We start from the raw sequence: 23,321 nt of genomic DNA on the forward strand, positions 1-23,321 counted from the left end.
GCTTTTGTTGTTATTCCCAGTCAGCACTTCTAGATTGTTGGGTTGTTTTTTTTTTTCCACTGTGAAACATATTTCCCTTTCATTTCAGAGATAATTTTTTACTTTGCTCAAAGCTTACCCTGCATACCAATAAATCAAACCATATTTCAAGCATTTTTTTTCTTTTATTTTAGCTGTGTCCATAGATCCAATTAGCAATCCTCGTTAGTCACCTCTTCCCTTTTCTCTTTCACTTTCTTAAGTGGTGACTTCTACGAATGTCCAAGGAACACTGACTCCAGCTGTGCAACAACAGCTGTCGTAACGGAGTCCGTAAGTCTCCTCTTGCCATTTTTCTTCATTTCTCAGTTTTATTTGAGAAAAGTTTTTTCCTGTCTCCATCTTCTCTCTGTGTTCCTCCCGAACTGCTGGAGCCCAGTAATGACGATGATCTGGTCTGGAATGAGGGAGACACTTGGCCTCAGCCACCTCTGTTGGGGCTGATGATCAGCGGGCATAGGATAACAAAAAATAGCGGATTTCTGTTTTGGAGCCTCAACAGGAGATGAGTGAGGTTGCCACAGCCACATGATTGCCAATGACTAGAACAAGATGAAATAATCATTTGCCACTGATATTTCCAATTTTGATGCAATTAAATTCGGAGAGAAGCTTTTGTTGTATACAGGCAAAATCTGAAATACAAACCTGAGGCCTCTGGATGCTGGAAGAAGACACAGGTTAAAATGTGTCATAAGTGCTCGACTGCTTCTCAGTGCCCCATATATATCCTATATATTACTCTGGGGCTTGTTCAGACAGGGTGTAGGGGTCACAACCAGAGTCTTCTGGAGACTGTGCCTTTGGGTGCTGCTCATGATGCAATGCAATTGCTCATGAAGAACATGACTGACATGTAAAGCATTATTAAACATTATTAATTTCCCTCGTTTTCGTGCTCGGTAATTTTTCCCAGCCATGAACAAAAAACCCATAGGAAATATGAGAATACAGGTGGATGTGAACAGGGTCTGTTCCACAAAGGGGATGAGCAGCAGGGAGAGAGTTCATTTTTTTCCCTGCACTGGCACATATCAGGGGGGTGAACAGGGCACTCATAAGAATATAGTGATGAGCTTCTCTGAACTGGTTTTTTTTTTTTTAATTATTTAATTGGAATCACTAATTGAGGCAAGGGATTGCTGTTGCCGGGTAAACTCACAAAAGATATTTTATTTAAGCACAGATATGTAACAAGGGAGAAAGCCTCACTCGCACTTTCACCCCCTGCTCCCGCTGGAGAGTGACACGGCATCACTTTATCCCCAGGCAAGAGGAGCGTGGGAGCAGAAGACATTCCCTGTCATCACCTGCAGAGCCTCAGGGAGAGAAGCCACAACCAGACCACCAGCACAATCTCCACCGGTCAGCGATTGCTGGGAAGGACAGCAGGAGGCTTCTGCTGGAGGAGCAAGGCTTTGGCTGACGGCTATCAGAAAAAACCTTGTCAACTCAAGCTCAACTTTGATTTTATGGATGATTGAAATTACTATAAAGTATTACCAACCAGTTCCACTTTCCACATATTCCTGTTAAGTGCCATTTTTTGGCCATCTAAATATTAAAGATGATGCCTTTAGGAATGAGTGTTCGTCCCCTTGATAAGACAACTCCACTAAATATAACAGATATAGTGATATCTTATGCTGTTTTATTGTGTTTCTTCTGATGGGGAAGGTTGTTGTTGCTGGGGTTTTTGGCAGTCTTCTGGAGTTAGAAATCAGGGATGGCTGAAGGATTTCCAGGATGCTGGAAAGCATTGACCTGAGCTGTTTTCAGCATCCGCTGTCCTGATCCACGGCCGTCTGTAGGACAGTCTGTGGATAAACTTTACAGCAACAATTTCAGATGGATTCATTAATCAATGCACAGAGTTGTGTCAGTCAAGACAGAGTAACCCAGATTTTCGACATTACTCACGTATAAAGAATGCAAAAGCAGATGATCTGCTGATCAGTAATTATTTCACAGAGAACAATTTTAATTATCTAATAAACTTCAGAAAGATGCGAGTTTTTTGACAACCATTTTTGCAAACAGAAACAGAAATTAGGCCTAGATTTTCAACTCTAGTGGGACTCTAAATCTAAGGCCCTATATCCATATTTAGGTATCTACCTTAAAAAACTTCACTTTTCAATGTGCTGTGCACCCAGGATCTCACTTTGATTTGCATTCCAGAAAATCAAGGTCAAAGCTAAGCCTGTCTTTCTTTCATCTTCTGCACAGTATTTATTACAATAGATGCACCACTGCCTCTTGAGGTGTTAGTCCTCCACAGGACAAAATTGCATTGTTTAAGATCTGGTTTTAGTCCTCTTAATATTTTTTTTTTTTTCATATAGGTATTTAGCTAATGGGCAATTGTGTATCATTTACTTTTGAGGTTGACTGTGCTACGTGGGGTATCAAGACTAGGAATTATGCTGTTCAGAGATGTTGGAAGTGTTGCAATAAGAGCTGAAGAAAGCCATTTGGATTTCTAAGTGCCGTTGACCTTCGGGGTATAGGTGAGGCCTTATTTACAGCTGCTCTATGTGTCCTGTCTGGGCTGACTGTGCAGCGCGTGTCGCAGAGGACGAAGTTCAGACGCCTTCGTTCCCAGTTTCTGCCTGGCAGGAGGGGAAAGGAAGGAGAAGTTGTATGTAACGCTTCAAGGCCTAAGTTAATGTAAAATAAATCAAACCTGAGATGGTGTTTTAAAACAGAAATCTGGCAGTCACAGAGAGGAGAAGGTGCTGGGCCTGGAAACATATTTGTCTTTTTTAAATGCACACTTTCAAGCATGTTTGGTTTCTGGCCCAGTTTGTATCAGAAGGGATCAATTTTTTTTTTCCCCGTTTCCCTGTTCTACTTTTGTGCTGGTATTGTCTGAATCCCAGAGTGAACAGCAATACATCATCCTGCTTCAACATCTGCTAGAGCCCCCTCTCTTTCTAATCTGCCCAGATCCCCAAAGCCTTTCCCACCTGCTATAGCACCAAATGCTCATTATAGCACACAGCTACGCCCTTCACTGTCCTTTCTCCCTGACTCTCAAGGTTAACATGGAACAATGACTATTATTAAATGGGGGCTTTAACAATGTAAAGGCAGCCCAAGCTGAGGAAGGGGATGGAGGGGGGGGAGAAAGGGAGCTGGGAGGAATTGGGTAACATGCCAGCTCTGCTGGCAACAAAGATCTGCGAGAAAGCTGCGGCCAATTTTCCAGTCGAAACATGACTCACTGAACAGAGATGCACCCGAAATAAATAGCTTCCCTGTTCTGCGCCCAGCAGAAGCAGGAACCACACCCTCCTGTGGTTTCGTGTCAGGGTACTGCGGGTACCGCTCCGAGCTGCTTGGTGGAGCAGCGTGGATAAAAATGGCAATTTTGAAGGAGCTGGAGGCTCTGGGGGTTTTGTTTATTGCTTGCCAAACTGAAAATCATAAGCAATTGGAAGACCTTTCTTTTTCTGCCCCCTCCCCCTCTCCCCCCCCCCCCCCCGCCCCCCGACTTCAAACTACCAACCTGCTCCTTCTGCTTGCATCATCAGATCCATTGCCAGCAGAGAGCCTGGCACAGGCACTTCGGACTGTGGAAAGAGAGAGAGCAGGCAGGGTATGACAAGCTCAGGAGCATCACTGTGAACGGGGTCTGACTGTGGCATGCAGGGCAGCTGTGTTGTTGGAGAACGGAGACTCAGTCTCGTTTTGTCCATGTTCAGTCTTAAGATAAGTGGAGGGTTTTTTTCCCTGACCTATTGGGGTTTTGGGGTGGTTTTGGTCTTTTATTGACGTGACTTTAAATACATGAGAAAAACCTTCTTTGATGGTGTCTTTTGGCCCTTGCAGTCCAATGCGTGGATTGGACTGTGTTGTTGCAGAAGGACTTCACATACAATTTGTGAAGTTTGAGGAGACTGTATTTCTATGTACATCTCTAAGGCACCATCCCAGACACAAATCATGCATTTCCATCTCCTAATAAACATATATAGCAGCCTCTCCTTTTTTGCCTAAACTGCGTTGCACAGTATGCCATGTCGAGCAGAGCAAGATTTTGGAACCAACGCACCCTGCACTGAGGACCTGGGTTGTGTCTGGGCATGTGCAGTGGCAGACAGAGGGACTTGGAAAGGATGGAGAGAAGAGGATGGCTTGTGTTAGTGTTAGCTGTTGCTGTCATATGTTAGGCATCCCTGTCGGATGGCAGCTTTCCTGGTCTCTGGATGGATGGAAACATGCTGTGTTTCTTCTTTATGACTGTGCTTTTGAGGCCATGTCTTTTTTAAGGAGCTACTTAAGGTGCATACCTGTTGGATTTAAGCACTTTGTTCATTCACATACTTGCTCATTTCACTGAACAAGAACCAGTTTCTTAAAGTAAGACTTAAAAATCCATTTTTAGCTGGACCTTACGTAAATAAAGCTGCACTGAATGCAAATGCACAAAAAATCGTACAAGAAGGGGGCAAAACATATTAAATAAAACGTAAATTTAAAAAAAAAAAAAAAGTCAACAACTCATGCTGTCTGTTTACCACACTCGAATTCATCTAAAGGTGAGGTTATAGTTATCTGAAAACTGCATTTGAGCAGTGCTCTTCAGATGAAACTTAAAGCAGGATAGCTATACACTTAGCTGAAAACATTTCATGCAGCTGTAACAGCTCAACCCCTGAGCCCCGCACCCAGTCACCCAAGGGTCAACTTTTAAATAAAAATTGCAAAAAGAAACAAAAACAAATGAGTATTTGGCCCCAGACTGTAAAAGTGAAATCTCATTTGGGCTTGATTGAATTTCTGCTGATGCCAGCTGAAGCTAGGCTATCAGTTTCAAGAGAGCAAGATCATGACTTCCCTATGAGCCAAACCATGACTGTGACTCAATTCCTCTTAAATGTTTGACCCTGACGGGAGTCCCACTTGTGGGATATCTTTGGGAACTTTTTCATTCAGTTTTTGGGTGAATAAAATAATTTGTGGAACATATTCTTCACATATTCTTCATCTTACTTTGACAGGATAAAGGACAAAAATGTCCATGTTCTCTCTCTCTCTTTATGTATATATATACACACACGCATACATGAAGGTTAGAGCTTATGCCTGCCAATCTAAAAAGGAGGGAAAAAACCCAAAGCATTATTAAAAAAAAACCCACACAGATTGGTCTGATGACAGTTGTGGGTGGCTATGCTTCAAAGATCCCATAAACTTCCTTCAGCTGCATGAGGTTTTACTGCAGTTTAGTGTGGGTGATGGGATGTTTCCACATGCACTTCCTTTCGGTTATTGTCTTCTGGTGAGACTTCCTTTATTCATCTGAGAAGACCACCATTTCCAGTTTCCACCCACAGACCTGCTTCCTGGCCTGAGTAAGACCAGTGGATCTCACTCTGCAGCAACTCGTCCCTCTCCCCACCACCTGCTAAAGGCAGGACCACTGCGACAAGCTTGATCGCTTGTGCAAAGGATGCTTAGCATTGCTCAGAGACCTCAACACCACGAAAGAAAAAGCTACCAGTACCCATTAAACGGAAGCTGTAAAACCTCTTTTCCATAACAAGCATTGCAGGAAGCTCAAATTGTAGTTGCACGTGCCTTGCTCATGTCAAGGCTTACAGTAATCGCCGTACCTTTTAGCTTGCATTAAAATACAAAAAGGAGTATGTGTAGAAAGAGCAAGCCCTGAAAAAAAATTAGCTGACATTTAGGTGTTTGTGTTGTTTCACTCAACTGATGCAAAAAAGGAAGAACAAGAAACCCTATCCGCTACTAATGCTCCTATAAGAGAAACAAGAAAAGAGGGAGTATGAAGCCAAAGCAAAGCCCTGGTTCAAAGTCTGTCTGTTGGCTTGGAGCTACAGATCTGCAGCTCTCTGAATAGTGCAGGAATTTTGTTATATTTCTTAAATTTGCAATTTCTTATCTTTTCTGAAACAAACAAGCAAATGAATGAATGTACTTTAAATAACATCAACATTGTGACATAAAACTGAAATAGCTCAAGAAAAGCAAAATTATGGTAATTGTGGATGACCTTGACACTCTCTGCCCTTTAATCACACCATCTGTCCTCCTCCCTCTACCAAAGCCCGGAGTTAAATTAGAGTCACTCTTCACTTTGAAAGTCTTGGATTTAAACGTCCTTCCATTTGCACCATGATTTCACGTCTCTGAAACCTCTTGGGACAAACGTCCCCGGACTCGTCCTAGAAGCCAAGGGTCTTCTGTGTGCAGACCCCACTCTCCCTGACTCACAGCCCAGTACAATGGGGTGTGTATGTATACCTGTAAGGGCGGGAACTCCCTTCTATTTCTGCAGGCACAATATCAGCCCTGAGGCTTGCGCTGAACCCGGTGAGCCACTAGATCACCTCTCAGAGATCCCTCTGAATCTCTGAGGGATCTTGCTTTACATTTAATTGCACGTGCATACAAATGCATTCACGCAAGTTTCATAAAACCCACAATATTCGAAATATTGAATGATCATCAGTGAGGCACTGGAAGTGTTGAGGCACCTTATGCACACTGAATTCAATCCTGTTTGATATACGTAGACACACTATGGTACTGACTTAGTGACACGATAATTCTTCTTTTTTACGTATGACTTCCACCTCACTTGTTAGATTAGAGGAAGGATGCTTATTTAATGATGAGCCTCTTGACGTTTTTTTTCCCCTTGTTCTGCGTGTGTCCTTATGCCTCCCTCACTTCCCACAATTCGGAGTTGTGCCTTCTGTGGCTCATACTTTCTCACTGTGCTGCCAGCGAAACAGAGCTCCTACACGTAGCAGCTTCCTGAAGTTTGTTGTAGTGGTGCAGACTTCCCTGCCTCTACCCCAAACTTACTCCTCCAGCTCCAAGCTACCACAGTCCGGTGCCTTCCCACTCTCCTTTTCCAAATGCTTTTATTTCATCACCCAGTCAGTTACAATTTCAACCACGGAAGCCCGACCACTCTTCTTCTCACCACCATCTGGTCACGCACTAAAGCAAAAGCTTCTAAAATTCCACTTGCACTAGCTCTATAAACCTTGTTAGACTCTTACGACTTACTGGAAATGTGAGCAGAAATCTTCATTATCCATCCCTACAGAGCTTTATGATGTGCTAATCCCATCCAGCCTGCTTTTAGGCACAGACCTAGAACCCTGAAGGAAATGTGACCTTGCAACCATGGCCATGGGTCCTGGGGGACAGACTTACAGCATTTTTCCCAGCTCCATAGATGGGTTGTGTTCTGCAAGCATTCAGGTATAGTGCCTGTTATATTGACATCAGTCCCAGTAGCAGCTGAGCAAAGGTAAGTGTCACTTTGCCCAGGCAAGGTTGCAGAAACCTGGCCTTACCATTTATACAATGTGATACAATTTGTGCCTTAGAAAAAACGTATAATATTTATCATGTTTAGTTCTGTGGGATTTTTGTCAGACTCGCAAGCAAGCCTTTTGGCACTCTGTGTTGTTGGAAATTTCCCAAACACATGTAACAAAAACTCAGTCAGTTTAATACAATTATCAGCTTTTTCTCAGTCTGTGTTGAGTCTGTGTTTGTCTAATGTCCGGGTAGATATTTTCTACTTATTAAAATCAATAAATCTGCTACTTCGAAGATAAAGGCACATTTCTTGTGGAGTCGACCGTACGTTGCTTCCTAATGCTGCAGTCTGTCCACTGTGCTTAATGGCAGAGTAGCAAATGAAATTGATAGTTAGCGTGCCTTCATCAAACCATTTCCAAAGTTGTCTTCTAAAGAAACATCCAGAGGAGCTGTATGTCCTTCTATTTTCTGCCAGAATACAGCATGCATCTAGGAACTGTATTATATTCTCCTTTTAGGTATAAATAGTCTCCTCATAAGTAGCATGTGCAGTGCGCACATATTCCTAGCTTTGCAGCAGATGAATTTAGACTTCTTAGGTAGAATGTTTACTCTTGTAATTTTATGTTAGTCACTTAAAATTGTCAGTTCTCTGTTTATCTTTAGATCTGACAACATCTCCGCCTTTATTACTTATTTCACCTGTAAATATTTGAGTTGTCATTGTCTTGTATAATATTTTATTTTTCCCACTACAACAAATTACTGTTTTACTCTAAGCACATTGATCCAACAAAATGCAGGTTTCTAGGAACACAACTCTTCACGCTTTTGAGTGTCTGTGGCCCTAATAGGCTTTCTTCTTCTCGCGTCCACGCTGCAAGCCAGAGCCAAGTCGTGCCAAGATTTGTTTGTGGATACAAAAGGCACGGCGTTAGTAATGTCATGGAAGTGACACAAATGGCTGCTTCGCTTTCGAGTGTACTGAGATAAGCAGATTGTAACATGTTCTGTGTGTTCTAGCCCAGTTCCCCTTTTTAACTGCAGAAATGCTTGGGTATGTTGAAAACGCGAGGAGATCAAATTTTTAACTTTTGAGAGAATTATCCTGCCTTCTATTCAGCAGGCTCTCTGTTAATACACAGTACTTCTTTCTTCTCCCTGACTTATTTTTGCCCTCTCTTCCCTTCTGGCTTTCAGCTCGTCCTTTTCCTTCCTTTTGATTTTGTGCTCAAACCTTTTTCTTTTTCTTCCCTGCGAGCGCAGACCTGGCCTTTCCCCCCTTCTTAGCTTAAGGCTTAGTCTTTTTCTTCCCTTTGGCACTAGGCATAACCTTCTGTTTCTCTCTTTCTTCATGTTGTTTGACTTTCTCTCCCTGACTTCCCACATTTTCTGTTTGTTTTTTTTTTTTTTTTGTCCCAGAGGGGATGTTGTTTAAACGTCTGCCTTTCTTGAAGAGATGGGCCATCATCTCCTGCATCACCGTGTCTGTCAGATGTTCTCTGCAGCTCTGGTGACAGACCTTGCCAGCCAGGCTTTCTCACTGACCTGTCTTGCAACTACATTTTCAACAGCAGAGCCTAGGTTGCAGCTACGACAGCTCATTGGGAATCAAGGACAGAGAGTGGTTCTCTCCCCAGATGCCTACCCTCACCCATCCAGGTTATCCAACGCATGTTGGTCAAGCTTTGGTGATGCGCATCCAATCTCTAAGTGTCCTGTAAAGGTCTTTTTGATCATTTAAGTCATCTCTATCTCACAGCCTGCAACACACCTCAGGGTATTTGCTCAATATCCCTTCCTCCTAGTAACAAACGTGGTGGCTGCAGACAGAAAAAAATTACTATTTGTTGTGTATCAGCAATGTTAGAACCTTTCAGAAGCATTATGGAAATATTAAAGCCGTTGTCCTTGAAAAACAGCATCTGTTCCTTTGCAATTTGATTTTTCAAACATTTTCATTGTGCCTCCATGACTTCAAAGCAGGTTTCTCCCTTTCCCTCTGCTGTTGAGGAGGCGACTTTCTCTCTGCCATCTAGGCGACACCTTCACCTCCTTGATGCAGCTCTGCAGCTCTGACCTCAAGCCCTGTCATCCTGATGTTTTCATCCAGCTCCAGCTGCTTTTCTTCAGGAGGTGTCTAACTGCCCACCCTGTGCCCGTCCCTGACAGCTCTATCCAGAGACTTGAGTCTCTCTTTAATCTCTCTCCCTTTAATTTTTGGCTGGGTATCATAGCCAGCTATGGACCTTCTCCCGCGTTTTGCACGAGAGGAAGTAACTTGCTGCTCAGCTGCACAGAGAGTTTCACTTGTTCTTTTCTCACTTCTTCCCCTTTTCTTCTGTCTCCGCTGGAGCAGACCCACACAGCTCTCTCACTGCATCTTGTTAAAAGAATATCAGCCTGAAGCTGAGAGGGACATTTATTAACGGTAATGCAACCTCAGCCTACCACATGTGATAAAGGAAGTAGAAATAATGCCTAAAACTCCAGATTTTGTCAAGCGCTCTGATCCTGAGTGCTGACTCAACAGAAATGATGAAAACTATGATGTTCATTAGTGAGCAATGGTCAGACATGAAGCCATGGCTGTTTTGAAGAGAAGTTGCATCTGACACAAAAAAAAAAAAAAAAAAAAAAAGAAAAGAAAAAAAAAGTGTCTGGCTGGAATTACAATGTACAAAGGAATGGAAAAACACTTACTAGTCTGTGAGAACTAATGCTATGCAAATTAATTCAATTCAGCATTAACTTCATGCAGATCCATCTGCATAGCATGTTGCAGGCTTTTTAGAGGTGCTGTAGTTGTTCCAGATTGCTGAATGAGACCCCATGACTTTAGAAATGTTGACCAAAGTCAGGATTTCAAAAGGCTGGTGTCACTGGCCTCCATCGATGCCCTTGTGCTGCTCCTCTTCCTCCAGCTGTGAATTCACAGCATCCTGCAAAGGCTCTGGTTAGCCTGTGCCTTCACTGAGCTTTTTGTGCACCTCTTCTGTGGATATTTAACTTGATTTCTTGACTTTGGTGCATCTATAAAATTTTCCTTTACAGATACAAACTTCTTCCATGTGGTTTTGCGTGGTCTGTGCCAAAATAGATTGTCAATGCAAACCTCAGTCTATTTCTCCCCTGAGCATGTAATTTTTCGCATGCAAATAGAGCCGCTTGTGTTCATTTTAAAATATACTTTATAATTATTTTTACTTTATTTCCCCCCACAAAACTGAAAGCAATCAAAGAGAAAGCAGCCAGTCAGGAAAGTGTTTAATTGAGTGTAACAGCATTCTTACCAGCATCAAAAAAGAGCCTGCACAAAAAACTTTGAAGCACCAGCATTTCTACGGGATAGATTGACAATTGTCTCAATCCTTGTTCACCTTATGTGCATGGCTGTCAGTATCTGAGAAGTACCAGCTTAGTGCAGTGGGAAGTGCGCAAGGAATCAATGCCAGAATTTTCAAGTTTAGGGAAAATATGAGAAATAATATCACTTAGCATAAATGTCATTCACTCTGCTGTGCTGACTAAATTCGGTATCTAAATAAGAAAGGGGGGAAAAAAAAAGCTCCAACCGCTCATGAGACACAGTTGAGCTATCTTGCACAAAGAACTCGAGCAGCGAAGGTCAGCGTTAAGAGTTACTGCCTCCGGCGTGAGGCAGCCCTAAGTTATGTTCAACAAAACTCTCCTTCTGCTGACCTAAGCAGGTCAAACGAAGGAACAAAGACAGTCAGAATGGTTCTTTACCACCGTCTGCCTCCAAGTACAAAGAAGCTCTAAAGCCAATTCAATTGAGTTGCTGCAGCTTTGCACTGCCAGAATGAAAGAGGTGGACCACCAGCTCCTGATCCACCCAGGCTGCTTCCAGGCAGGAGGTGGCTCAGCTTCATCTGTCCTCCATGGCCAGAGACACCCAAAAGCCCTCACAGAAAAGCTGATAGCCCTCTCAGTTTTGCCTAGAAGACACATCTCTCTCAGACTGCAGTCAGACCAAAGGCAATGCCACCCCACGAGAAGCCACTTCGTCTTCATCCTTTGGGGTCATACCAAGGCACACGAAGGTCCCCAGCCTGAACTCACTCTCCACTATGCAACTGTAAATCAAGAGGAACTGCTCTGCTATGAACCTTTCTTACAAAATCACGAGTCAGGTTCCAGCTGCCCGCTCATCTTAACGTAGTTCCAATATCTGATACGAGTTTTACATGAGGAGAATACCGCAACTGATGCATCTAAGCTGAAAAAGGCTGGCAGTAAACCTACAGGTCTCTCACCAAGGAAAAATGGCAAAAAAATTAGCTGCGCATTTTATGGTGGAAGAAGCTTGAGAAGAATCTCTTATTGAGAGCAAAACAGCCTACCAAGGCAAGGGATGTTGTGCGGACCCACAGTGTGCTTCATCTGCTGGAAAACCCTGCAAATCTGTGTTTTGCGTTGTCCTTTCCAAGGCCTCTAAAATAGCTTTGTTCTTCAAAACAAAAACAAAGCAAAAAACTTAATGCATTTCTAGTATTTTGAGAAAGCTAGATAAAATTATCATAGAAAATACACAGTGAATGCAGGTTTGTAAAGACTCCTTAACCTTTTTTTTTTTTAATGATGACAAATCACTACTGCTGCAGTAGGATTACGATAACAACTGCTCTAGCTAATATTACCAAAATGCAAGGTGCTTTTAGGAACCTTCTCTTGTGAATTATGGCTCTTTTACCATCATGCGGCTGTGGAAAAGAAAAAACAGAAAAAAAAAATCAACAAATACTTTGAAAATCAGGTTCAAAGCTTCCTTGTGCTAGCTGCATGCAAAACATGACAGATCAACTGCAGAAAACTGCCTGAGTTTAATTTCAGACATCCCGCATATCATTGCTTGGATTTTGTGTGTTTTCTGTGTTTCGTTTGTAAGGGTTTTTTAATTGTTACGTGTGACACAGGTCCTGATAGGCTTGTTGCACTTGATAACACAAAAGTGGTAGGGCAAAAAGACAGTCCTTCCTGAACGAAGCTTGTGAAATCTGAGCCTTTATGAAATGGAAAATCATCCTTAATTTACATTGAGGGGACTCTAAAGCTCAGGGCACCTTTATTTATGAGTTACAGCAAAGTTTGGCAGAGAGGGTCTTTACATAATTTAATATCCCTCACTCCTAACTGGATGCGTGATAAGCCTGACGCAGGGAGGACAAATGCGTAACTGTAGAAGGAATAGAAGCTTTTCTCCTCTCCCTAAGAAAAGCTCTGTCCAAAAACCTCTGTCCTCTGTACACTTTATCTCTTCTGGCCAGCTGCATTTCACATAGACCATCTTCTAACTGTTGGTAACTCAGAGGAGCTCCCAGCTTAAAGCCATTTAAAGAGTGGAAGAAGAGTGAAATAATTCAATACCCCGTGTACCATAAAATTAACAGAGAGTGATAGAGATAAAAGGCTCCATTCATTGCAGCTGGCATCCTTTTTATCACGTAGGCTCTATAAGCAAAATACGGCGTTGAGCTGCCTAGCCTGAGGTCACGCCTGCTCCCAAATTGGGGCGGTTTCAGTGTATTTTAGTAGGCATTCATTACAAGGTACAGTGTAGAGTTGAGAAACGCGCTGGTGGCGCCAGCGTGTGATTATGGCAAGACGGGGCTGACCACTGGCAAACTGCTGACCTAACAGGGAGAGGAGCTGGGCTGAGCGGTGCCGGAGCCGCATCTGCAGACTGTCACCACGCCGGCGCACCTTGTAATGACACATCTGCGGCCCTCTGTGCTCGGGATGCTCCTCGGAGAGACGGCGTTGTTTTCCCAAGGAAAAGGGTGCCCGCGTTTTCAAGGGGCTGTTTATGAATCCTCTCCTCTATCCTATTTTTGAATCCTCTGGTGTGCCAGTGTGGGTTGCCTGTGTGTGCAAATTGTCCTTCTGTCTTTCTATCTCTCCTTGTGCCTTTTTGGGTTATTTCTTTTTCACTCCCTCTCTCTGTCTTTCCCCCCTCCCTCCCGCCAAGAAAAAGTTTGAAAGCCTAACCACAATATAAAACAAATAAAAATAATACAAAAAAAATCAGCTTCATACTTAGTGGTCAACTAGCTGCCAAAATCCTTTTCAGAGTGACCATTATGTGAGGCAGGTATAAGTCAGACACCTTAAAAATAGTGACATTTTGGTCACGGCATGCAGTCTATTAGTCTGTGGGTTTTTGGTTTGGTGTTGTTTTTTTTTTTTTGTGGGTCAAAAACGTCTTTCAGCCCCTTGTGAACGTTTTTCTCTGCACACAAATGTTCGCTCCCCCCTCCCTTTCCAGTTTCAAGCAGCCTGTTTATTCAGGGTAAAAAAAAGAGAGCACAAGAGTTGTTAAATAGAAAAAGAATTTGGAGAGGGTGTCAAATGATAACCATGACAACTTGGGAAGTAATAATGATGAAAAGAAGCCCAAACTCTGAGAATCTAACGTTTATTTCTCAAACCTGATAAAAATCTAGCAGCTGAAACGGACATGGCTCTACTGTGGGCACCTAGCTGGAGTGAGGCACGAGACATTTATAGAGACATGGAGGCCTGTGCTTACAACAAGGTTTTGCTGTAGAAAAGAGTGCTATAGATTGAGTATAGGAAGCCTTGGTAGAGGTGGGGCAGAGATACAGAGATGTCCCTGAAACCATGGGTTTCTCCACCTAATTTGCTGCTCAGATGGTAACTAAAGGGAATATTTTATGCATAGTGCAGAAGTGCAAAAAACAGCAATAAAGTATTTACATATTGTTTCTTCAAATGGTAAGAGGCTTAGAGGTTGGTCAGTTGGCTATTTTTTTTCTGCATGTTTCAAAAGGTTCTGCTAAAAAAGCTGGGCTGCACTCGGAAGCACACTTAAGCTGACCACAAGCTCCTTGTCCCCATCCTTTTAGGCTGGAGCTTTCCTCAGTCTACTTATGTCTTTAAAACATCTTTCAAAAAACTTGCTTTGTGTTAAAAACTTGGTTTGTGCTAAACCAGCTGTCCCTGCCTTGCTCAGACGATACCTCTTGAGCACACCATCACCTCATTTTAAATAGGTGCGTTCTCTTAGCATGGCTGAAGCAGCTGGTGATACAGGAGGATTTAAGAAAGAATAAGAACATTATGGGTGAAGCCCTTAAAAAGCCTAATTCTCCATATCAGTCAGAAATCTGCAGAATAGCCTGGCTGACAAAGAGTGCAATAACAGGGATCTCCTCTCACTAATGCACCCCATGGTGTGTGATCTCTAATAAGATTGTTATCTTATTTTGGGCTTATTTCTGTATGTTTAAATGAGAATACACTTTATATAACAGACGTTGTTGAGAGAATGTCCACGTTGGTATGGGTTTTAGTAACTGTGAGGCACTGGAAGGACGACATCCCAACTGTGGTGTTTCCCTCTGGGTGATCCGGGTGAAGTCAAGATCAAAAATATAGCACTTTATGTTCCTGTTTGCAACCTGTCAAGGGAAACCAGCCACGTGGAGCATCGTTTGTAAGGCTTTGAGATCTCTGCATGAAATACGCTCAACAAGAGGCTGTTAACAAAAGTGAGCTTTGGGAAACTTAGAGTACTGAACCGGGGCTGTGCAAAATTCACACTGAATTTCATGCATGCAAATTTATTCTTCATTGTCAGTGCACAAGGGGTTGATCAAACCACAAACGCAATTGAAACATCCGCATGTCGCTGATTGTCACATGTATATTCAGGCTTCTTAGTCTCCTTCAGAACTGTCCTCTGCCAAGAGCAGGTCCTCTGTTCCACTCCCTCTAAACCTCTTTTGTTTCGTCCTCTTCTCCCCTTGTGCTCTCCATCTATAAAGAGTTTCTTTTGATAACCAATTAAACACTTTATAATTAGAAGATTTTCAGAAACCTGAAAGGTCGTTAAGGCACAGCTCTTGAAAAGGATTTAGTTGTTTTGCTTTTATCAGAGTTTAGCTACTTTTAAAGGGTCTTAATAGGTGGCTTAGTACTTTAGGGATCCACGCCTTGGTGCATAACTCTTACAAGCTTCAATGGCAGCTAGGCGCCTAATTTCTAATAGCATGTTGAATATAGAGATAATTCTAATGGACTATGTAGAGTCCTCCAATTCGTATCAATTCCTTGCTTATTCTGAAATTTCTAAGCTAGATTTTTTTATGCCACTCCCCTGCTGACTATTGTGGGCTTTATCTTAAATAACAAGGATTTTGCTTTTAATAATGGAAATCTTAGTTATTTAAATTGGAAGTCACAATCTCTTTATTTTTCACAACAGATGCTCTGTGAATTGTATTAACTTGTGAATTTAGAAGCCTCTCTGAAGAATTCGGAAGCACAGCTAAAACTTGTAAAGTTTGACTGCGTAAAAGTGAAAATATCCCTGAGTCCTGACATCTATTTGCTCTAAACCTTACTTATGTAAAAAATGCAAGGCTTTTTTTTTTCCATGTGTTTTAGAAGCTATAGGGTTTCATTGGTAGTGCAAGCATAAGCCATTGATGTTATATAAAGAATGTATCCTCAAGATGGTATCTCAAGAGCCCTGTCCGAAATATAAAATAAAATAAAATAAAAATTTCACTACCTGCAGGGGACATTGCCAACAATTAACGTGGAGTGCTGTAGGAACAACAGTTTATAACTCAGTTAAAGCACAAGGTTTTACACAGTAGCTGCTGCTGGGAACTGCTGAAAAAGGACTGGTATTTTTTTGCACATAGCCACTTCCCCTCCTAACACGTTCTGCGCACTGAAAATCATTCCTCGCCTGAACAGAGCTCAGTTGTTTTAAAGCTTTTTCTTAATGAAACAGCTGCCATGTAGTGTTGCATGCATTTTGCATCATTTGTGTGATACGCTTTCTCAAAGCAAAATAAAAAGAGAGACTTTTGACAAAGGCTTGTAGTGGTAGCACAAGGGGCAATGGCTTTACACTGAAAGAGGGGAGATTTTGGTTAGATCTAAGGAAGAAATTCCTCACCATGAGAGTGATGAAACATTGGACCAGGTTGCCCAGAGAAGCTGTGTCTGTCCCATCCCTGGAAGTGTTCAAGGCCAGGTTGGATGAGGCTTTGAGAAACCTGATCTAGTGGAAGGTGACCCTGCCCATGGCAGGGGGATTGGAACTAGATGATCTTCTACATCCCTCCCAACCCAAACTGTTCTGTGATTCTATGAAATAATATTGCTCCTGTGGCTGCTTCTGCTCCTGGCACTGTGCTGTGCTTCTCTGGGGAAGAGACCTCAGGTCTTTGCATTTGCCTTCGGCCCACAGAATCACAGAATGTTCACAGAATGTTAGGGATTGGAAGGGACCTCAAAGGATCATCTAGTCCAATCCCCCTGCCGGAGCAGGACCACCTAGATCAGATCACACAAGTCCAGGCAGGTTTTGAACATCTCCAGAGAAGGAGACTCCACAACCTCCGTGGGCAGCCTGTTCCAGTGTTCTGTTACCCTTACAGAATCACAGAATCACAGGCCCCGGCAGGGATTGTAAATGCCAGTTGTCTTTGTAGGATCTCAGGGTGAACTGGAAAGCAGGCGGAGCCATGGTGAAGCAGAGGTGCAGGGTATGGGTCAACATGAGACTGTTGTTTTCCTAAAACCATGCCGAAGCAAGAAACAGGACTGCTGCAACCCTTGTTTCCAAGCCCTGTGTTGTCACCTTTAGTACCCAAAGGGCCCCTGCTGAATCCTTTGATCTGTTCCTTTATTTATATAATTATTTTTGCAGCCGGCTTTGCTCCCCGCTCTCCGCTGGCTGCCGCGAAGGCTGTCTGAATTCTCGTCTCTGCAGGCTCACTTGCTACTCACTGCGGTAAGTGGTGGAGCGAGTAACCGCGTAGCTATTGCTGCCGCCGTGCGCGCAGCTGCCACGGTGACAAATTCCATGGTACCGCGTCTCCTGTTACGCCCAGCCTTAGAAGGGATGCGCTGGAACAAATGCTGGGTTTGACTGTCAGATTCTCAGATGTGTCACATATTTCTTGGGAGCTCGGGGCTGTTGCAACAGCTGTTTGTAAACACTGCAAATCCAGCATTAGACCAGGGAAGGAGAATTTTTTCTTTTTTTTTTGACTTCTAGCTTCCTGAACCATCCTTAAAAATGTTGCAAATACACCGGCATTTCTGCTGTTGATCTAAATAGCAACCAGTATTGGTTTTCAGCTGCGCGGGCTGGTGGGCAGGCTCCTTCCCCGCGTCCTCCTGTGTCGGATGACTCATCCGCAAGTCTGAGAATGTGCATCAGGCTGCGGCTCCGACAGGCAAACCCAGCGACCGGCTAGAGGAGCGCTTGGGAGCTGGAGGGGATTTGATCATATTCAATCCGACGCTAAAAACAAAATTAAAAAATATATTGCTAAAATTGGTGAGTCGCATTCCAGTCGGGGTGTGCTAGGCGGTGAAAGACAGGCTGCCTCTGATTCACAGAGGTTCATTTGGTAAAGCACAAGCGTGTAAACAGGGCTCAAGTGATGTAATTTGGAAATTACGTTGGCGATGGCGTCGGAGAGGCATACATTAACTCGCAGGCTGGTGCTCACTGTTCTGCAGTCTGCAGGCTTCTCCTTCACTCTCCAGGCAGTAAAAACTACACAAAATGGGTTCCCCGAAGTATCAGAGGATGAGCATGAGCTTGCTTGGAAAATGTTCTTTTCCCACCCTGTAGACAAGGGAGCACAGACAGGAATCAGAAATGCCACTTTTTGCTATTTCCAGGCATGCTTTGACTGATGTACAATCGTGTTGATTTTTAACTCATACCAAAACAGACTTGAAAAATGGTCCTCTGGTTTTGTGCTTGAAAGGAGACTTGCCTACTCTATCCCTTTAACGTTTTAATGTTTATGAGGATTTTCCTCAGTGGTATCTCAATGATAAGGTTGCATTTACTGTCCAGTCTGACAGGGGAAAAGTTTGAAACTATAAGCAGGAAGGACAGCTGCTATGATAACTTTATTTTGCCCCAGTGAAGTAAGAAGGTCTCGACTTCATATTGTAAATTGAACAATTTCCTTTAATATTATTTTCCTGGGCCTGCTACTACCTTACTAAAAGGTAATGTAGGAAGACTACTTCAACATCTCAAGTTGCAAGGCAAGTGCAGCTTGAGCAATGTGGCAAGTCTGAAACCAGACATTAAAATACATTATTACGTAGACACCTAAATAAAAGATTTAGTTTTTAGAGTAAAAGTAAAGAAAGGTAGGAGGTCAGTGTCTAGGAAAATCGTAATAACAAAGATCATATTTTCTGTGAAACAAATTGCACCAAAGCTTTTAAAATGCTCTCAAGTGACCCGCATAAGTCCATATAGTGTTAGACCCGTGACACAAGTGAGGAGGAGAGCTGGGAGCCTTAGTTCACAGAATTTAGGCTTTATAACCTGTTTCCTTTACAAAGGAAGTGTTGTTAATTGCTGCCTGTAGTGAATAACTAATAATTTAAAGAAAACTCTGATTGGTTAGTGAACACAGTTCACTGTTTGGTTTGCTATGACCCAGGAAGGACTTGAACATCTTTTGGGATGAGTGAGCCATTGGAAATTTTGTGCTCTCTGGCAAGGACTCCTTGGATGATAGTGATTGCTCTTTGGGAAACTTCAGGTGTTATGCTTCCTTATTTAAAAGCTTGTGGAAAACTGGTCACTCCAATTTCATCAGAATGACCACGTGAAGGAAAAAAAGTCAGTACTTAAAAGCAAGGCATTTGTCTGAAATCTCTTAAGGCTCTCCAGCAGCATATACCTCACTGAAAACAGCAGGTCAGATTTACCTATTATTAAAGGACTGGCCGCTCTCCTTTCTGTCATTAAGGTGGGTTCTTTCCTTTTAAGGACTTTGTGAAGCAACAGGGTAAATTTCTTGCTTGTCAACACCATCACTTCTCTCTGCTATGTCACAGTGTTGTTTTAAGGGAATCCACTGAAAAAGAAAGCACCAATCTGTAAAAGGAGTAAAATTATTACCTGCACGGTATCCCCCTGCCCCTGTTTCACCCAAGTGTAAGGCAGACTGACCACCGCCTGCTGCAGAAAGCGTCCCCACTTTCTTCTGCCTTAATTCTCTTGTCAGGCCCCTAAAAACCAATCAGTTATCCCCATGCTCGCCATAAAGCCAAACAGCTTCTCTCTTGTTGTCTGCAGCATCAACAAGTCGCTAATAGCAGCAACACTCCATCAGCAAGAGAATAATGACCAGTGAAAGTGAATATTGCATGAGGCACAGACTTGGGTAAAATAATTATTTTTGTCTAAGTGTGTATTTTCTCATTTAAAATTACTACAAACGGATAGCAATTTAGGCTTATACACAGCACTGGTCCGAAAACAACAATGCTAAAATTAGAAATTTACATACTGTGACCTTACATATTCCACTTAAACTTAACAGAACCCACCTACAGTAAATATTTTGGCTCCACTGGTGTTGCCAGAAATGAAACTAATACGCTGCCAAGATTACAGCAAATAAGATCATTATTATAAGACTATTGATGTTTTGCTGTGCCTTAAAAACGCCGTAAGTGCTATTGTTGATTTTTTTGTGAACAAAGTCAACACCATCATATTACTCTTACTGATAAAAAAAAAAAAAAAAGAAATAAAAATATTGGGAGATACTTTTATCTATACTTGACATTAAATCAGTGTATTTTTAACTACAATTGCACCTTCTCTTCTGCGAAAGGTGGGGGTTCCTAGCAGGGAGAAAAATAACCTTACCATCATCACTGAGAGAATGTATTTCTTGATTCGTAGGGAACTAGCTTTAATGCATTAATAATTTCCAGACATCCTTTCATTCTAACCTATTTACTTTTTCCCAGCCAGGATACACCATGCAACATATGTCAACTGATTAGAAACAGATATAGTTGCAAAATTACACAAATTATTTTTGAATTTGAACCACAGCACTGTAATACCCAACATGTGCTTTGCAATATTGTTTTTTCTTGTCCTAATGCTTTATGGATCAGCTCCAGGTGTTGCGTCAGAGATCAGAGGTTACTCCAGCTTTGTGCTGGTCTGGCTGGTCTGGTGACAGTGACCAATCGATAGGACACTTCACATGTAACGCTGTTTTTCTACGCAACATGTTCTTCCTGCAGAAATGCCATTGGCTCCCAACATATTGATTCAAGGACAGATTTAGGCCAGAATGAGAAAGTGTCCTACTTCTCAGGCATCAGTTACTAGTCTGGAAAATATGTGAAACAGTCCCGGAAGTCAAATCAGTAGCCGTGGTTAGCTAGCCGGGATGCTGCCTGATTACCTGTTCTTGCTCCTAATTGAAGCAGTCTTGTAAATTTCAGTTGTCAATGTAGTCTGTAAGATGGTGATTGAGACCTACAAATCCTAAAACAATTTGGGCCACCCTTTCAAGCTGCATTAGCTCCCAAATCTCATGGAGACACCCACACCAGCTTCCCTGTCCTGAATTCTCTAAATAGTTGAGGCAGCCTCTCCATCTGCCAAGAAAACAGGGTCCAAATAAACAATGGGTATGTTGAGCATTTAGAAAATGCAGACACTGCTCCTCAGCTTTAGCCAAACGCAGACATCCCGACGAAACTGGAGGAATAAATTGAAGACCAAATGTTTACGGTTTGCTGGATGCTCAAAAACTTGTGACTGATTCTGAGGAATTGCTTTCCAAACTGGTGGCTTAATATATAATAAATAAAATTCTGCATCCATAAATATATGCGTATTTATAAAATATGCAGGGGATGTTATTTCTATTTTATGCGTTACAATTTCTGATTCACTAAGTTTTCCCATCAGATTGGATATTTAAATAGGTTGAACAATATTTATGTAAATTATTTATTAAAAGGATCCAGTTTAACCAAATGATCTATGATCAACAGAGGCCTTTTAAAAGGGCAGAGTTGATATTTTACGTTTAGTGAATTTTAGACTTTTCCAAATTGAATTTTAGACTTTTCCAAATTGCTTAGGTCATCTTGCAAAACTTCATCTGATGGTGAAATTAGCAGTAAATTTAGAAATCTGATCCAAAGCATACCCCAGAATTACATTCATGCTTTGCATAATTAATTGCATCAAAATGCTAACTCCAGCCTCTTCTTCTCACTGTTATCTTCCTTCCTTGATCTTTGAGTTGGGAATCTGAACTTTTCTGGTTTTCTTCATTTTTAACTCCTTTAGAGAAGCAATAAATTCCTCCACTGAACAGTAACGTTTTCCTTTTCACTGTGTTATAAAAGGATTGAAAGGAGTTAACGTGGTTCTAAACACATTTCATAAACCCGTGATAATTTGATCATTTTTTCTTGCTTTAAAGTTGACAGTAGTTTAGCTTTGATAGTGCCAGGTGGTAATCCAATGTGACTTAGATTTCCTATAGCAATAACATTTGGCAGATTCATTCCTTGATGAGAGGAAACCATTTCTATTTTTACCCACATTTTTTGATAGAACCGTAAATATAGAAAGCCTTTCTGCTAGAATTCTTAAAAAAATATTACACAGTATAATGAACCCCATTTTCTATGTTTACTGATGTTTATTGTTGTGAAAGAGAAAAATGAAAAAATATCAAGAACAAGTATACTCTGGACATCACATTTATTTGAGGTTTGAAGAGAACATGGCATTCTACTGAATACCCAATTCTGACATTTTTCAGAATGTACGTAGTCCTCACTTTAACCTGTGTTGGAACACATGAATGTATCTCGCTGTCTGAAATTTGCTTCTTGCAGTCACAGATGCCAACTTGATCTTTACTGGAATTTCACTGACAGTAATCTACTTCTCCTGGACCTGAATACAATTCTCTACCCTTCTGCTGGGTGTCCAGACACTCTGGTGATAACAGGCTTCATACAGGTAGATAAGCAGACTTATCAATAAGCAGATTCATTCATCTAGAATAAGTATTCAGGTATGCAGAGCTGAATGTCCCCAACAACCAACTTAATCAACTTATAAGATGAAAAACCATAAGTCAGAGGAGATTCGTGCAGACACCAAATGTAGCTGCACAGGATAGTGTAGGTCCTTCTTCCTGCTACTTTCAACACCAATGCTAGAAAAAGAGACCTCCAGGAGCTGATGCCATGCGTGGATCATCCCTTGCTCCTCAAGAATCGGTGGACATGGCTGCCATCGCACAGAGAACAGCGGTACTGCTGGGACCTCCAGCAGATGCACGGTCCATCCATGTGCTGGAACCAGAGTATCCTTAGCTGCTCCCATAGTACTCCAGAAGTAAATGTAGATCACGTTTAGCATCACTATTGCTGCTGGGTGAAAACACACAAAAATGGGTTCTCATGCACAGTAACGGAGAGAGGGGAAAACAGTGAGCTAGAGTAAGAATGAGTTAAATGTTAACTCTTATGGAAAATATCATGGGATCATTCAATTTCGTTGGATTTTTACCATGTTTCCTGCAAAGGGACAAATCCTATTTCCTTTTGACTGCTGAACGGGACCTGGGAGTTGCAGTGATGGCCAAATCAAAGATAAGCCAATGGGGCTGTCATCATGAATGACATTAATTTCATACTGAGTTACATCAGGGGGAGTGTGGCCAGCAGATTGACTGCAGAGTACTGTGTCTGTCTTTGTGTCCAAGTTCAAGAGAGCTGTGGGGAAGCTGTAGAGCTCCAGTGAAGGGACATCGAAACAGCCGGAGTCTAGAGGACTTCACGCAGAGGGAGAAGATGAGGTATCTGAGCTTCATTAGCTTGGGGAAGGGGAGATGAAGGGACTGCCTCATAGCAGTCAACAACCGTGTGAAGAGTTTCTACAAGGGCAACAGAGCCAAACTCTTCCAGGTAGCACCAGGCTATCTGACAGGATGCAATGATCACAGGTTAGGGACTTTGTACTGGACATTACAGAAAAGGTAGTGTGGGTTAGAAGTGATCCAGAGAGGCTGAACAATCTTTGTCCTTGGAGATTTTCAATACTCAGCTAGACAAATCCATCACTGACCAGATCTAGTCTTGGCAGC

Source organism: Tauraco erythrolophus, chromosome Z (assembly GCF_009769465.1).
Source record: "Tauraco erythrolophus isolate bTauEry1 chromosome Z, bTauEry1.pri, whole genome shotgun sequence".
Classification (NCBI taxonomy): domain Eukaryota; kingdom Metazoa; phylum Chordata; class Aves; order Musophagiformes; family Musophagidae; genus Tauraco; species Tauraco erythrolophus.